Source organism: Physeter macrocephalus, chromosome 6, assembly GCF_002837175.3.
Source record: "Physeter macrocephalus isolate SW-GA chromosome 6, ASM283717v5, whole genome shotgun sequence".
In the NCBI taxonomy this organism is placed as follows: Eukaryota; Metazoa; Chordata; class Mammalia; order Artiodactyla; family Physeteridae; genus Physeter; species Physeter macrocephalus.
The window spans coordinates 74,110,465-74,129,070 of NC_041219.1; the positions used below are offsets into that span (position 1 = coordinate 74,110,465).

Genomic DNA, 18,606 nt, shown 5'->3' on the forward strand with positions numbered 1-18,606 from the left:
GGAGGCAAGAATATACAGTGGAGAAAAGACAGCCTCTTCAATAAGTGGTTCTGGGAAAACTGGACAGGTACATGTTAAAGTATGAAATTAGAACACTCCCTAACAGCATACACAAAAATTAACTCAAAATGGCTTAAAGATCTAAATGTAAGGCCAGACACTATCAAACTCTTAGAGGAAAACATAGGCAGAACACTCTATGACATAAATCACAGCAAGATCCTTTTTGACCCACCTCCTAGAGAAATGGAAATAAAAACAAAAATAAACAAATGGGACCTAATGAAACTTAAAAGCTTTTGCACAGCAAAGAATACCATAAACAAGACCAAAAGACAGCCCTCAGAATGGGAGAAAATAGTTGCAAATGAAGCAACTGACAAAGGATTAATCTCCAAAATTTATAAGCAACACATGCAGCTCAATAACAAAAAAACAAACAACCCAATCCAAAAATGGGCAGAAGGCCTAAAGAGACATTTCTCCAAAGAAGATATACAGATTGCAAACAAACACATGAAAGAATGCTCAAGATCATTAATCATCAGAGAAATGCAAATCAAAACTACAATGAGATATAATCTCACACCAGTCAGAATGGCCATCATCAAAATATCTAGAAACAATAAATGCTGGAGGGGGTGTTGAGAAAAGGGAACACTCTTGCATGGTTGGTAAGAATGTAAATTGATACAGCCACTATGGAGAACAGTATGAAGTTTCCTTAAAAAGCCAAAAATAGAACTACCATACAACTTAGCAATCCCACTACTGGGCATATACCCTGAGAAAACCATAATTCAAAAAAAGTCATGTACCAAAATGTTCATTACCATATGCTAACACATATATATGGAATCTAAGAAAAAAAATGTCATGACGAGCCTCGGGGTAGGACGGGAATAAAACACAGATGTACTAGAGCATGGACTTGAGGATATGGGGAGGGGGAAGGGTAGGCTGTGACGAAGTGAGAGAGTGGCATGGACATATATACACTACCAAACGTAAAACAGATAGCTAGTGGGAAGCAGCCGCATGGCACAGGGAGATCAGCTCGGTGCTTTGTGACCACCTAGAGGGGAGGGATAGGGAGGGTGGGAGGGAGACGCAACAGGGAAGAGATATGGGAACATATGTATATGTATAACTGATTCACTTTGTTGTAAAGCAGAAACTAACACACCACTGTAAAGCAATTATACTCCAATAAAGAGGTTAAAAAATAAATAAATAAATAAAGAGGGCTGGGAACTTATAGGGCTAGCCCCTTTTCCAATATCTATAGAGAATGCTCAAATCCAGGACACCCGGTCTTTCTTTTTCGCTGTATCTCTGATTGACATGAGATTTCCTACAAGTTCAAATATCTGGAGAGTGGGGTAATCAGCAGTGCACTCACCAACTTGCTGAGCTTCCCCTCATACTATGCTCAGAATACTGTGGAATCAGATGGTGTGACCTCAGGGAGAACGTAAGGGACACAGACAGGAGTCAGGACACAGAGCAGGAAAGTGAAGAGGACACAGGTACGGACTGTTAGGCCATTAGTTACATTTGTAAGTCACCATACATAAAGAGGAAAGATGAGAAGTAGTCAAACCATTTCTACAGTGTAAACCACCAGAGTATGCAGAGATACTTCAGCTTAGTGTCTGAGTGCTTAGACTCTGGAAACTGACCCTCTGAGATCTCACTTCTGTTCTCAGAAACAGACTCAAAGACATAGAAAACAAACTTATGGTTATCAAAAGGGAAAGTTGCGGGGCAGAGGGATAAATTAGGAGCCTGGGATTAACATATACACACTACCATATTTTATAGTAGATAACCAACAAGGACCTACTGTGTAGCACAGGGAACCCTACTCAATATTCCATAATAACCTACATGGGAAAAGAATATGAAAAAGAATGGATATATGTATATGTATAACTGAATCACTTTGCTGTACACCTGAAACTAACAAAACACCATAAATCAACCATACTCCAATATAAAACAAAAATTAAATTAAAAAAAAATCCTGTTCTCTTCTTACTAGTTGTGTGTCCTTGGGAACATTAACCTCTCTGACTCTTGTTTTTATCATCTGTAAACTGGGAGATACTAACACAGGGTTGTTGTGAGGATGATATATGTTAACACATGTAAAGAACTTACACAGCTTCTGGCAAATAGTAAAGATTCAACAAATGTAACTTATTTTTTGAGGGGTTTATAGAGATGAAAGGGAGAGTAAGGAGCAATAAGAAAATGACTAGATAAAGCAAAATACAATGACTTTCACAATATAATTACAATATTCTTATTAGATAGATAGGATTCAATATCAAGACAGTCCTGAAACCAATTACATTTTATTCTCTGTTAAATATGTCAGTTTCTCATCACACTGACTTCATTGAATTTGCCTTTGTTGGAATCATGACATGCAGAGATAAATGAAAAATTAGCATTGAACTGAGAAATGCAAATGTTGATTTTCTAATATTAGTGTCTTTTATCTAATCTATTGCCCTCTTAGGTGTGTCTCTTACAATTGGAAACATCCATCCCCTAGGCTGGGTGTCATCTTCTTAGAGACACTGGTTATTTAGGGCAGGGAGGGCCCAGGCAGTTAGAGCAAGGAGAGTGCAGGAAGGATTGGGGACTGCAGGGCTGGGAAGACAGCTATCTGTTAAGGATGGGTTGGGGCCTGGGGACATGTTGTTCCCAAGGATCATTCCCAGATCCCAGTGAAGGGTGCCTGGGTGAACGGAAAGGGTGGACATGCCTTAGGTATGCCTGCCTTACTAGCATTTACACAAGTCCTACAGGGGAATGCTATTGTAAATTACAGCCTATAGATTAGCTGTTATACCACCATTAAGGATAACTTTGCCTTTCCGCTGTTCTGCTGTAAGTCGAGGACAGTTAACAGGTAGATAGTGATGATATATTGTCATAGCTCAACAGACGGATGTTCCTTTCCCTACCTCCTAAACTATGAGAGTAAAGTAGATGCACAGCATACCTTATATATTTCTCCAGTCCGTTAAACAAATCACAGATAAGTCTGGTTGGAAAACAACGTAGATCATACCAGTTAAAACCAGAATCATGGCCACTTGCTGTATGTATCAATTATAAACAAATGTCCTTGGGTTTAAGCAGTATTTTAAATGAGAACCATTTCTAGGATTCTTTTTTTTTTTTTTTGTGGTATGCGGGCCTTCCTCTGTTGTGGCCTCTCCCGTTGCGGAGCACAGGCCCCGGACGCGCAGGCTCAGCAGCCATGGCTCACGGGCCCAGCCGCTCCGCGGCATGTGGGGTCCTCCCATACCGGGGCGTGAACCCGGTTCCCCTGCATCGGCAGGCGGACGCGCAACCACTGCGCCACCAGGGAAGCCCCTCTAGGATTCTTAAGGACATTACCCAACCCTATCTTCTATTTTATAATTTGGATGATGCTTTAGTTTTTACTTTCAAATGCGGGGGTATAAGTTCCCAGCCCTTTGAAGGGCTGGATGCATACACATTAGACTATCTTTTTGACTATCCTTTCCTGAAATCATTGTTCAGATGGAGTCCCCTCTGACAAGTTTTTATGACCCCTAGGGCCCCATGCCCCGTGCCACAGCATCCTAAGAAACCTAGAGTCCAGAGGAAAGAAAGATGGGGAGTGCCTTTTTTATGTCTATTTGACTATTTATATATGTATCTAGTATTTATGGCTTGAAACAAACCAGCTGTATAATAAATATTATTAATAATCAGCTTTTAGAAATAGCTAAATTCTAGAAAGAATAACAATTAAGGCAATTATATTCCATCTTTATGATAAATAAAGATTGCTTACCTAAAGCCCAACTTCCACCTTTCAAATAGCTTAATAGAATTTTACAAGAACAATTTTTGAATGACTAGTAGGAGAGAAAAATGTCTAGTAGGAAAGAATGTTCTCTGGGTCTATAACATTGGTTTGGTTATAAGCTGAGGACATTTGATTTACTTTTCACAGAGTTCTATCATAGAACTGTTGGGTCTGTAAAGACTGCTTTTCTTTCTCAAATTATAGCCATAAAGACAAGCCATAGTACCCCATTACACGCTACACAATTTTGTTGCTAAATTACATAAGAAAAGCCAGTATTTTTCTTACACTTTTGTGCCTCTAAATGCATCATCCTGGGCCTCTTCCCTCGTTCCCAGCTTCACCCTTTTTCTTCATAGAAACCATTGTCTGGATCCATTAAAAGTGCACTTCAGCTTGCTGCCGAATTTGACCAAGGAGAAAACAAAAACTTAATTAGAAATAAAATAAACACTAAAGGGCTATCATTAGAGCTTCACTGCGTTAATGTAAAAAGGACTTATTCTAATCATTTCATTTCTCTTGAATTCTCTTTCTCACAAAAGAGTGCTTTTCTGTACCTCCTTTCACAGGAAATGTCTCCACGCGATGCATGTATTTTCTACCAGTTGTTCTGCCACCAGCAGGTTCAACCCAGGTGGGTAGCTTTTTTTTTTTTTTTTTTTTTGTAGAAGTTGTTCACATTGAGTACATACTGACTTCTCTCACCCAGAAACCACAAGTCTCAGTTTCTCTTCAGCTGAGGCAAAATGATTCTCCCCAACTTCTCAGCAGTTTTCCAGCAAACTTACTAAATATTTCATGATCTTTCTGTTTCATAAACTTGACCACGTTAGCTATCATTAACCAGCTGAATTGGCCAAGGCCTACCAGTGTCACCCAAACCTGTCATGAAGTAATTTTTGCTCGGGATCTACTGTGTACAAGGACATTTTAAACAGATGAATGGAGCCCGAGAGCATTTTTGGAACCCGTAAGATGCTATGTTAAGTGTGGGAGAACTCCTCAATGCTACGGCAGACATGACAGCCTCAGTTCAGAACCTAGTGCTGCCACTTCCTAATTCTGTGACTCTGGGCACATTGTTCAACCTCTCTGAGCTTCCGTTGCTTCATGGACTTGTTTTTCTCTGTCCTTGGGCCCTGTACTGAGCTCCATGGTGACGTCAAGCCTGTGTCACCCAGACGCCCCTGACCTCAGGCTTCTAGCTGTTTCAGCCAATAGGAGATCAGAAGGAGGAAGATCACTAGTTTCCCCAACACCTCACCAACCCCCAAGACGTTCACTTCCCCTGTTCCCCCCACCCCCACACTACTGGGGCTCTGGCCTCATCCCTCCATGAACTGCCATCGGCTCCTTAGAGCAGCTCTTCCTGGAACGGCTCCTCATCAGGCTCTAACTACACCATTTTCTCAACTGCCATTTTGGCCTAGGAGTAAGAACGGCTTCCTACTACGGCTAGTTTCCTGTGAGCCTCAGTATTCCTGACTGATTCCCTTAAATCTGCCTACACATCTGCAAATAGTCCCTTCTTTGAATTCTCTTCAGAATTCCATCTCTGTGTGCCTCCTATTTCTTGCTGCAGCCTTGACTAACATACCTCATAGGACTGTTGTAAGGACTAAATAAATACGTATAAAGTACTTAGAACAGTACAGGGCACAGATTAAATACTATATGATGAGCTGTTGCTATCACTAAGGCTGCCCTCTCTTCCTTTCCTATCAGTCCTGGACGACACAGCACTCTGGTTGCCAAAATAGATAGGGGTCCTATCTCTAGAACGCCTCGGGTGTCTGGAGGGCCTCCTGCCAACCTCCCTCCATGAGGACATTAGCACAGGCTTGGATGGCAAAGCTAGCGGGAAACTGACTCAGATACAGATGGGAAATCAACAAGCTGGGGCAGGTGGGAGCGGGAGGAGTGTCTCTCAACAAGTAAACGGGCAGAGGCTGAAGAACTCAGTCCTTCTGGCAAGATTTGGGCTCCAGCAATGGAAAATTAGAGGAGTCTTTGGTTGACAGGATACTCAGAGGGTATGGCAGAGTGCAGAGGAGTATAAAATGCCCAAGACAAACTTCCTCTACTTCACAACTTGGCCAAGGCCCAGCATGGCTATTTTCCAAGTTTTTGAAGACCAGGTGGACTTAAGTGTTTAGGACTAATAAGATCTTATCTAAAAGAGTGCCAGCTGGCAGAGTTCACGTTCACATATTTATACTGGTGAAATCTTGTTGGGGCAGGAACGAAAACCATTCTTTATTAACAGGACTGAAGATGTAAATAGAGGATTAAGAGGCTGTATACAGCAGTGGTTGAAAATCAGCTCTACCAACTTTTTAACTGGGCAGCACTGGGCAAGTCACTCAGGCTCTCAAAGTCTCAAAATTTTAGTCTGTAAAAATGTTAATGACAGATTCTACCTGAAAGTGCTTATGAGAACTAAATAAGGAAATTCATGTGCAGGGCTTCACATAGTTCCTGAGATGTAGTAAGTGCTCCGAGATGTTTGCTTTAGTAATTCTCATCATTATCATGATCTCCATCACGGTTCTTAACAGTCATCTGGTAAAAATCTTGCAGGCACAAATTAATGGAAGGGTAACAAGCCTTGTGAGGATATTATAAAGGAAATGGAAGTTACACTGTATGATGGTATTAAGTCAACCAACCTATTCTTTCTCCTTTTGTCATAATACCAGATGCACAAAATCCAGACATGGGAAAATTGCAATCATTAGCCAAACCTCAGGGTGCACCTGCGCTTTAGCATAGTGATTTAAAAGTCAAGTTCTAGGGACTTCCCTGGTGGTGCAGTGGTTAAGAATCCGCCTGCTAGTGCAGGGGACACCGGTTTGATCCCTGGTCCGGGAAGATCCTACATGCCGCAGAGCAACTAGGTCCGTGAACTGCAACTACTGAGCCTGTGCTCTAGAGCCCGTGAGCCACAACTACTGAGCCCATGCACCACAACTACTGAAGCCTGCCAGCCCTAGAGCCCACGTGCCACAATTACTGAGCCCTCATGCTGCAGCTACTGAAGCCCGCCCGCCTAGAACCCGTGCTCCGCAACAAGAGAAGCCACCACGATGAGAAGCCCGCGCACCGCAACAAAGAGTAGCCCCCTCTCGCCGCAACTGGAGAAAGCCTGTGCACAGCAACGAAGACCCAACGCAGACAAAAAATTAATTAATTAATTAGTTAAATTTAATTTTAAAAAATAAAATAAAAGTCAAGTTCTAGCCTTCCTGCCCGTGGACGCCGCCAAGTAAGCATCGTTAAAGTCTCCCCCCACCCCGCCACGACTGAGGTCATGTCTAAGTCAAAGTCTCCCAAAGAGCCTGAACAGCTGTGGAAGCTCTTCATCGGAGGTTTGAGCTTTGAAAGAGAGTCTGGGGAGCCATTGTGAGCAGTGGGGAGCGTTCACAGACTGTGTGGTAACGAGGGATCCAAACACCAGGCGCTCCAGAGGCTTCCGGTTTGTCATGTATGCTACTGTGGAGGAAGTGGATGCGGCCATAAAGTCAAGGCCACAAGAGGCGGATGGAAGAGTTGGGGAACCCAAGAGGGCCATCTCAGGAGAAGATTCTCAGAGACCTGGTGCCCACTTCACTGTGAAAAAGATTTTTGTTGGTGGCATTAAAGAAGACACTGAAGAACATCACCTAAGATATTGTTTTGAACAGTAGGGGAAAATTGAAGTGATTGAAATCATGACTGACCGAGGCAGTGGCAAAAAGAGAGGCTTTGCTTTCGTAACCTTTGATGACCATGACTCCGCAGACAAGACTGTCATTCAGAAATAGCACACTGTGAATGGCCTCAACTGTGAAGTAAGGAAAGCCCTATCTAAGCAAGAGACGGCTAGTGCCTCATCCAGCCAAAGAGGTCGAAGTAGTTCTGGAAACTTTGGTGGTGGTTGTGGAGGGGGTTTTGGAGGGAATGACACCTCTGGTCGTGGAGGGAACTTCAGTGGTCGAGATGCCTTTGGTGGCAGCCGCGGTGGTGGGGGGTATGGTGGCAGTGGGGACGGCTATAATGGGTTTGGTAACGATGGAAGCCATTTTGGAGGTGGCAGAAGCTGCAATGATTTTGTCAATTAAAGCAATCAATCTTCAAATTTTGGACCCATGAATGGAGGAAACTTTGGAAGCAGAAGATCTGGCCCCTATGGTGGTGGAGGCCAACACTTTGCCAAACCACGAAACCAAGGTGGCTATGGCTGTTCCAGCAGCAGCAGCAATAGCTGTGGCAGTGGCAGAAGGTTTTAATTACTGCCAGGAAGCAAAGCTTAGCAGGAGAAGAGAGCCAGAGAAGTGACAGGGAAGCTACAGGTTATAACAGATTTGTGAACTCAGCCAAGGACAGTGGTGGCAGGGCCTAGATGCTACAGAGAAGATATGTTTTAGCCAATACTCATGTGTATGGGCAAAAAAACCCTCAAGGACTGTATTTGTGACTAATTGTATAACACGTTATTTCAGTTTCTGTTCTGTGGAAAGTGTAAAGCATTCCAACGAAGGGTTTTAATGTAGTTTTTGGGGTTTGTTTTGTTCTTGCACCCATGCTGTTGATTGCTAAATGTCATAGTCTGATCATGATGCTGAAGAAACGTGTCTTTTTAAAAAAGAAAATAAAAGTTAAGTTCTAGAATCAGGCCCATCTGTGTTCAAATTCCAGCTCTGCCACTTAAGAGCTTTTTGGCCTTTGGGAAACTCACTTTATCTCATTAAGCTTCAGTTCTCTCATCTGTAAAATGAAAGGAGTAATAGTTCCGACCTCATAGAATGGTTAGGGATATTGAAATGATGCAGCAAACGTTGGCTCTCACTAGTTTACTTCCAACAGATGCCAGTTGTCAGAATTCAAATGCTAAATAAAATAGAAGACATCCCTAAGAACATCTGGGGGCTTTCACAATAAAAATTCTGCCATATTGGCAGGAGAATTGACTGGAAAGGGGTATGAGAGTATTGTGGAGGGAGGTGATAAAAATGTTAAATTCTTGTTTTGGGTGGTACTTAAATGGGTGTATAGAATTGTCAAAAAGTCATTGAATTGAACACTTAAGATCTGTTCATTTTATCATATAAAAATTATACTTCACTTAAAAGAGAAAGAATAGTTATGAACTCTGCTCTGGATCTAAGATTTTATCTCATCCAACTCTCTATTGGAAGCCTGGAAAGTATCATTGATAACATTTATTTAGAGAAGAGGTGAGGACGTACTGTTGTCCATAAGTCACTATTTCTGCTCTAAACTACTTGTTCACTAGAAACCGGTAAGGGCAATGGTGAGGCCCTAGTCGTGAGCGTTGTTCATCAGATCCATGGGAATAGTGACTCTAGGGCTTATCTTCACAGATCTTACTTAAGGCTTCCATCTAGAGCTGACTAGATAAATGGCTAGGGCAATCACACCCATCCAACGACCTCTTTGTACATATCACAAAAGGTTCATTAACAGTGTCTATAGTCTTGCTATACAGGAGTAAGACATGCATAACGGATGAAAGAAAGGGTGACCACACGAGTGGACAGATGGATGAATGAACAAATAAGAATTTACTGAATGGTTGTCATGAATCACCTCGATTATTTAACATGATTTAATTACCACAGAAAGACTGTGAAGTAGAGGTTATTATCTCCACTTTACAAATGGGAAACTCTATGCTTAGAAAGTAAAGCGATTGATGAAGCCTAGCATTCTACAGCCAGATCATAGCAGAGATAGATGCCATATAATCTAATTATATTCTAAGTAATTTCTGTTTGTTGCATATAATATTTTTTAAGAGCTCCTATGTATTATATGAGAGCATGTATGCATCATTCAGTCGTTCATCAAGACTGGCATTCTGTTTCAGATGCCATTCCAGTCTGTGTTTCAGACCTCTGTTAGGGAATTAATCAGTAGAAAGTTATGAGGTAGGATACAGTTTTGAAGTACTAGCCAATGTTTTCCTCTATTATTTTCTCTACTTCTTCATTCTTACCATCTTCCAAACAGCAGATAGGTTACTTGAATTCTATTACCCTCAGGCAGAATAAGTTAACAAAAAGCAGAAAATAATGAGCTTCTTTTGGATTTTGAGCCTCCAAAATACAGGTCCCAAGGGGAATGGCAAACGTGCAGGGCATAAATAAGATGTAGAAATCTACTCGGTAATTTAGAGGAAGGGCTGCCTCACAAAGATTTCCCGGGGCAGGAAGAAGTCATAACACAGATGCTAATATGGCCCTGGGATGGGCCTGCCCCCTCCCCTTCTCCCTCACCCATTCAAGTGTCAGGTGGGAAGGAGGCATTACCAAAGCTCCAGACAGGTTTGTGGAGTCCCAGATCAAAGGGAAAGAGCAAGAATAACCTAGCAGAAAAATGACTGTGAGGTGAGTCCAGCAGAGAGATACTGAGGGTATTACGGTCCCTGTGGGAGCTGGAATGGCAGGAGGTCTTTTACGTTCCTGGTGTTGGCCACTGCAGTGATGCCAGAATGGACACATGGTGACCAGAGGTCAGACTCAACCTTGTACTCCCACCCCCAACCTCCTGTCACTTGAACATCCTCCAGATATTCAATGCAACTCTGGGAAGTGTGGGAGGAAATCCCTGAATGGACAGAGATTAATTTCTGCTGCATTGGAAAAATGCTCAAAACAGAAATTAGGTTATAGAAAAACAGACTTCTGGGGACTTCCCCAGTGGTCCAGTGGTTAAGACTCCACACTTCCCCAGTGGCCCAGTGGTTAAGACTCCATGCTTCCACTGCAGGTGCAGGTTCGATCTCGGTTCTAGGAACTAAGATCGCACATGCCACAGGATGCGGCCAGTAAAGAAAGAAAGAAAAAAAGACTTCTGTACTCCCTTCCATAGCTCAGCTGGTAGAGCAGAGGCCTGTAGAAAAACAGACTTCTTGCATGGTTCAGTTTGCTGACTAGCATTCATTTTGCTGCAGTTGTATCTGTATTAGATAGTCATACTTCAGATAGAGTGGAGAAGGGAACAGTACTTGAAGCTTACAAACAGCAATCTAGGGGGAAAAAAATTCATTAAAGACAAATTGTCCCTTTCAACTTGGCCCCTGCGTTTAATGCTGTCATATTCAGAGGGCTTCCCTGGTGGCGCAGTGGTTAAGAATCCGCCTGCCAATGCAGGGGACACGGGGTCGATCCCTGGTCGGGGAAGATCCCACATGCCGCAGAGCAACTAAGCCCGTGTGCCACAACTACTGAAGCCTGTGTGCCTAGAGCCCGTGCTCCGAAACAAGAGAAGCCACCACAGTGAGAAGCCCGCGCACCACAACGAGGAATAGCCCCTGCTCGCCGCAATCAGAGAAAGCCCACACGCAGCAACAAAGAGCCAACACAGGGCTTCCCTGGTGGTGCAGCGGTTGCGCGTCCGCCTGCCAATGCAGGGGAACCGGGTTCGCGTGGCCGCTGAGCCTGCGCGTCCGGAGCCTGTGCCCCGCAACGGGCGAGGCCACAGCAGAGGGAGGCCCGCATACCACAAAAAAAAAAAAAAAGAGCCAACACAGCCAAAAATTTTAAGAAAATAAAAATAAATGTTATCATATTCACTGAGGTCATCCTATTTTGTGTGTACAGCCCCATGTTTATCTTTGCTTGAAAATTCCTGGACCTTATTCCTCATGAGTTATGTGACCTTCTGCTTACTCCCCTCGGAGTCTCTAATTACGTTAAACTTTTGTCCTGGAACTCGTTTATTTTGAAGCAGAAGCTGTTAAGATGGGAGTCATTTATTGGTGCAAAAAATCCTCCTGTACAACATGAACTAGAATATTCTTTGCATGATTCTTCTCTGTGTGCTCTACACTCCATAGCAGCTCCTTATTCTTACTCATGTAGTAATATCTAGTCTCCCATACGTCACCTGTCAGGGATGAGGCAGGGACGACCATCCAGATAAGGCAAAAACAAACTGCGTGAGGGGCGGGACCACCAAGCCAATTTCCTTGAAAAAATGTTGCCATTTGAACCTCTGGAGACTCAGTGGCCCAACCCTGACAGCTGGGTGGGTGGGAGGTGGTAGAAGGTAGTGGAAGTAAAGAAACCCATTACAACTCTATTTCAGCGGTCCAGGAAATAGTTAATGGTGTTTTGGACTAAGATGTAATGTTGAGACATACTTGATTTAGGAATATACTATATTTTGAAAGTAGAACCGACAGGATTTGGATGTAGGGTATGAGGGAAAGAAAAGGGTCAGGTCTGATGCCCATGCAGGCCACACTTATCAGGAATTTCACATGAATGGATAAAATGTGCCTGAAGGTGAGTTTAAAAACTGAAACTCGCTCACTAGAAGCCAAAGAGGAAAAAGGAAAAGGAAACTTGAATGAATTTTTTTTTTAACTTAGTGAAAAGTGAACTTTTCATGGACTCAACAACAACAAACACCTCCGTCTAATCAACTAATCAAGTGATTTAAACTACCATTAAAGATCCACATAAAGCATGAAGTTGCATCTGATTTAAAAGGTATTGCGTTGGCCAAAAAAGTTTGCTCAGGTTTTTTGTAACAGCATCCGAAAAACCCGAATGAACTTTTTGGCCAACCCAATATATGCAAAACCGAAGCCCCCAAGTTAGTACTGAAAGCCAGCTGGTTTCCCTGCTCCATAAGGAGAGTTCAAAATGCAATCACCTCTCTTTGTGACCACCTAGAGGGGTGGGATAGGGAGGCTGGGAGGGAGACGCAAGAGGGAGGAGATATGGGGATATATGTATATGTATAGCTGATTCACTTTGTTATAAAGCAGAAACTAACACACCATTGTAAAGCAATTTTACTCCAATAAAGATGTTTAAAAAAAACAACTTAACTATCAACTTCACTTTTGTGCCCAGAGCTCAAGCAGAGAGAACAGGGAGAAGCCAGGTGCTCACAAGTAGCAACGACCAAATTAGAAGGCGCATACGGAAGGGGGCGCTGGTGAGTACGCCAGCTCTCAGGTTTGACATCTGAAAAAGGAGAGAAAATGGTCTTAATGCTCCAATGGGAGTGCTAAGCTTTATCTATTATTCCTGAGAAAACCCTAACACATACTAGTGCTAGAGCCATTCCTGTTCATTTAAGAGCCTGTGTGTTAATGGGCTTTTTATTCTCTAATATCTGATTCACTTATGTGGCTGCGTTATAAGGGGGTGTGCTCAGAGCTCCCAACCAAGATGCAAAAATTTTTTTTCCAAACAAAACTTTTTTTTAAGAGCAGTTTTAGTTTCACAGCAAAATTGAGTGGAAGGTACAGAGATTTCCCATATACTCCCTGCCGGCACAGATTCATGGCCTCCCCCATTATCAACAAAAGGGGTACATTTGTTACATTGATGAACCAACACTGACACATCACAATCACCCAAAGTCCATGGTTTACGTTAGGGGTCACTCTTGGTGTTGTATATTCTGTGGGTTTGGACAAATGTATAATGACATGCAACCATTATTATAATATCATACAGAGTATTTTCACTGCCCTAAAAAATTGCTTTACATAGGGATTTAATTTTTAAAATAAAGCTATTTTTGTACACATAGAAAAATACTAAAATTTGATTTTTTAGTTCCAAACTAAAAATTTTCTTCACTTCCTTTTCCCACTCTTGTCTAAGAATTACACATGCCAGGCAAATGTTCCAATGTTTTGTTTATTAAACAGCCTTTCTTGATATAATATATTTGAAAGTTTAACCTTCTCTGAAAGGTTAAAAAAAGGTCAAATAATTATAATATTTTCCTCATTATTTCTTGCTCCCTTCCCCTCCCCACCCTCCATGTCCCTTTTATTCTAGGGACATAGTTTCTAGATACCATTTTATATGCTGCGTTGTGACGTAGTACAATTTTGACTGAAAAGGTCCACGTGGAACCATAAGAGTGAACACAGAGGTGGTTAGGTAGCAGCTTCTACCACCCGTATCCCGGTCCTCATTAAACTCTGGTAATGGAATCGTCCCTTGTCTCATCTGCCCTCCATTCAAGGACTGCGCGCTGTAGGAATGGGGTTGTTTTGCTCACTATTGTATCTCTAGCACTTATTAACAATGCCAGAGACCACAGCGGACACGCAATAAATATTTTTTTAAATTATGGAATAAGCTGATGTTTTATGAGATCTTTGACTTGGGGATTCCTAACTGCTTACCTGTCTCTTTGAGACCAGCTTTTTTTTTTTTTTTTTTTTTTTTCCGGTATGCGGGCCTCTCACTGTTGTGGCCTCTCCCGTTGCGGAGCAGCATGTGGGATCTTCCCAGACCCGGGCATGAACCCGTGTCCCCTGCATCGGCAGGCGGACTCCCAACCACTGCACCACCAGGGAAGCCCGAGACCAGCTTTCTAGATTGCCTACTTGAACAGGACTTGGAGGAACAGGGGTGGTCTCATCACTGGCCACTCACCCTCCCTACAGTGAGAGCCACATTCAGCTAACTGCTTTCGGAGAGATAGTGGAAGTTTCTATGAATAGTCTGCAGTAACTCAAAGAAATGATAGCATTTTTAAGCTGGAAGAAATCTTGGGTCTATGTGGGCTACAGGAAGCAGTAGCTGAGTATGGAGTTTCCTTCTTTTTGTTATTTGGTTGAGGAACTCTTAAGACAACAGCAGGTTTCACTGTGTCCTGTAAAGGTAGAAACAGGGATACAGCCATTTGCCTTTTTCTAGGAACAAGGTGTTTACCAACTTGCTATTGGCATTAACAGTAGTCTGTTCGTATGAATTTCCAAAGTGAACTATTTTTCAGAATTGTTCTCAGAAAGCAATACCTGTTTCTGACCTCAGGTCAACTGAGCAAGTCAAAAGAAACAAGAGAAGGCATGGAGGAATGTTTTCCTGGGTGTCATCACAACACACCTGGCTATATCCATCCATGGGAATTTACACTTTCAGACCCAGTATCAAGTATGAATCACTCCCAGTGTGGATCTTGCACTTAAAATAGTATAATTTGTTTATTAATATTAAATTACTAGGAGGGATTCCATCCAAGTCTCTTTTAAAACATACATTTCACTTTTTAAAATCAATAATACAGATCTTGAGTATAGTAAATTCTGAAAGTTGGCAAGTGTCAGGTACTATGTGCCATGGATGTTACAAAAAATAGAACTACTGCCCCATTTACATTGTAATAATTCTCATTTGCTCTTTCTGCTAAGCTTGATCCAAACTGCATGGCTTTGTAGTCACTGGCATTTTGTGTCAAAAAAAAAATTCTGGTGCCAAAAATAAATTGCATTCAACTTGGAATTTTATAAGATTATTCCATTTCCAGCAGTATGGCAGATTAGACGCCCTAAAATGACTCTCGCAATAGAAACAAAGTGATGGATAAAAACAGGAAGAAGGTAAGAAATATTCAGATCTTCTAACCAAGTAAAAGCCCTCTCTGACAGAAATTAACAGTCTGACTTTCAAAGGGACTTAGAGCCTGAATTGTGATTTACAATTTGTCACTGTGATAAAAACAAAACAAAATTTAAGATGACAATTTTATTCAAAGTGGATATTGTCTCCTAAATGGCTGGCAAAAGAGAGTAAAATCCAGGACTCAAAAATTCCCATACAGAAAGATCCAAGGAAAAGGAGTAACCCACAGCTGAATATCACAAAGCATGAGGAGGCAAGGCACCACGAAAAAGAGCAGAAACAACAGAGGAAAAAGATCCCCAAAGGCTTCCCCTGCATCGGCAGGCGGGCGCGCAACCACTGCGCCACCAGGGAAGCCCAAGATGACAATTTTATTCAAAGTGGATATTGTCTCCTAAATGGCTGGCAAAAGAGAGTAAAATCCAGGACTCAAAAATTCCCATACAGAAAGATCCAAGGAAAAGGAGTAACCCACAGCTGAATATCACAAAGCATGAGGAGGCAAGGCACCACGAAAAAGAGCAGAAACAACAGAGGAAAAAGATCCCCAAAGGCTTCTGATGTTGGAATGATTAGACAAAGAATATAAAATAACTATATTTAATATGTTTAAATAAGTAAAAATGAAAACTCAAAATATGAATAAAGAACAACAGACTCGGGAGAGACCTTCAAGATGGCGGAGGAGTAAGGCGCGGAGATCACCTTCCTCCCCACAAATACATCAGAAATACATCTACACGTGGAACTGCTCCTACAGAACACCTACTGAACGCTGGCAGAAGACCTCAGACCTCCCAAAAGGCAAGAAACTCGCCCCGTACCTGGGTAGGGCAAAAGAAAAAACAGAGACAAAGAATAGGGACGGGACCTGCACCAGTGGGAGGGAGCTGTGAAGGAGGAAAGGTTTCCACACACTAGAAGCCCCTTCGCGGGCGGAGACGGAGGGTGGGCAGGGGGGAAGCTTCGGAGCCGCGGAGGAGAGCGCAGCAACAGGGTGCGGAGGGCAAAGCGGAGAGATTCCCGCACAGAGAATCGGTGCCGGAGGGGGAAGCTTCGGAGCCACGGAGGAGAGCACAGCAACAGGGGTGCGGAGGGCAAAGCGGAGAGATTCCCGCACAGAGAATCGGTGCCGACCGGCACTCACCAGCCCGAGAGGCTTGTCTGCTCACCTGCGGGGCGGGCGGGGGCTGGGAGCTGAGGCTCGGGCTTCGGTCGGATCCCAGGGAGAGGACTGGGGTTGGCGGTGTGAACACAGCCTGAAGGGGTTAGTGCGCCACGGCTGGCCGGGAGGGAGTCCGGGTAAAGGTCTGGAGCTGCCGAAGAGGCAAGAGACTTTTTCTTGCCTCTCTGCTTCCTGGGGCGAGAGGAGAGGGTATTAAGAGCGCTGCTTAAAGGAGCTCCAGAAACGGGCGCAAGCCGCGGTTATCAGCGCGGTCCCCCCGGCCTGAGTGAGCCAGAGCCCCCTAAACAGCTGCTCCTTTAACCCCGTCCTGTCTGGACGGGAACAGACGCACTCAGGTGACCTAGACGCAGAGGCAGGGCCAAATCCAAAGCTGAACGCCAGGAGCTGTGCTAACAAAGAAGAGAAAGGGAAAATTCTCCCAGCAGCCTCAGGAGCAGCGGATTAAATCTCCACAATCAACTTGATGTACCCTGCACCTGTGGAATACCTGAATCGACAACGAATCATCCCAAAATAGAGGCAGTGAACTTTGGGAGCAACTGTTGACTTGGGGTTTGCTGTAGGCGACTGACTGGTTTCTGGTCTTATGTTTATCTTACTTTAGTATTTAAAGTTTATGATCACTGGTAGATTAGTTTATTGATTTGGTTGCTCTCTTTTTTTTTTGTATATACATATATATTTTTTTCCTTTTTCTCTTTTTGTGAGTGTGTATGTGTATGCTTCTTTGTGTGATTTTGTCTGTAAAGCTTTCCTTTTACCATTTGTCCTAGGGTTCTGTCTGTCCGTATTTTGGGGTTTTTTTAATATAGTTTTTAGCACTTGTTATAATTGGTGGATTTGTTTTTTGGTTTGGTTCCTTTCTTCTTTCATTCTTTTTTTTAATTACTTTTTAATTTTTAAAATTTTTTTTATTTTTTATTTCAATAACTCATTCTTTCTATTTTATTTTTTTCTTTCCTTCTTTCTTTTCTTCTCCCTTTTCTTCTGAGCCATGTGGCTGACAGGGTCTTGGTGCTCCAGCTGGGTGTCAGGCCTGTGCCTCTGAGGTGGGAGAGCCAAGTTCAGTACATTGGTCCACCAGAGACCTCCCAGTTCCATGTAATATCAAATGGCGAAAATCTCCCAGAGATCTCCATCTCAACACCAAGACCAGGTCCACTCAACAACCAGCAAGCTACAATGCTTGATACCCTATGCCAAACAACTAGCAAGACAGGAACACAACCCCACCCATTAGCAGAAAGGCTGCCTAAAATCATAATAAGGTCACAGACACCCCCAAACACACCACCGGTCACGGACCTGCCCGCTAGAAAGACAAGATCCAGCCTCATCCACCAGAACACAGGCACTTCCCCACCAGGAAGCCTGCACAACCCACTGAACCAACCTTAGCCACAGGAGGGCAGACACCAAAAACAACGGGAACTACGAACCTGCAGTGTGCAAAAAGGAGACCCCAAACACAGTAACTTAAGCAAAATGAGAAGACAGAGAAACACACAGCAGATGAAGGAGCAAGGTAAAAACCCACCAGACCAAACAAATGAAGAAGAAATAGGCAGTCTACCTGAAAAACCATTCAGAGTAATGATAGTAAAGATGATCCAAAATCTTGGAAATAGAAAGGAAAAAATACAAGAAATGTTTAGCAAGGACCTAGAAGAACTAAAGAGCAAACAAACAATGATGAACAACACAATAAATGAAATTAAAAATTCTCTATAGGGAATCAATAGCAGAATAACCAAGGCAGAAGAATGAATAAGTAACCTGGAAGATAAAATAGTGGAAATAACTACCACAGAGCAGAATAAAGAAAAAAGAATGAAAAAGAATTGAGGACAGTCTTAGAGACCTCTAGGACAACGTTAAACACACCAACAGTTGAATTATAGGGGTCCCAGAAGAAGAAGAGAAAAAGAAAGGGACTGATGAACTATTTGAAGAGATTATAGTCGAAAACTTCCCTAATACGGGAAAGGAAATAGTCAATCAAGTCCAGGAAGGGCCGAGAGTCCCATACAGGATAAATCCAAGGAGAAACACACCAAGACACATATTAATCAAACTATCAAAAATTAAATACAAAGAAAAAATATTAAAAGCAGCAAGGGAAAAGCAACAAATAACATACAAGGGAATCCCCAAAAGGTTAACAGCTGATCTTTCAG

General features: G+C 42.8%; 1 pseudogene; it reads left to right on the forward strand.

Annotated features, from left to right (window-relative positions):
• Positions 1-7,169: 7,169 nt before the first annotated feature.
• Positions 7,170-8,127, forward strand: LOC102974472 (heterogeneous nuclear ribonucleoprotein A1-like; annotated as a pseudogene).
• The last annotated feature ends 10,479 nt before the right edge of the window (positions 8,128-18,606 follow it).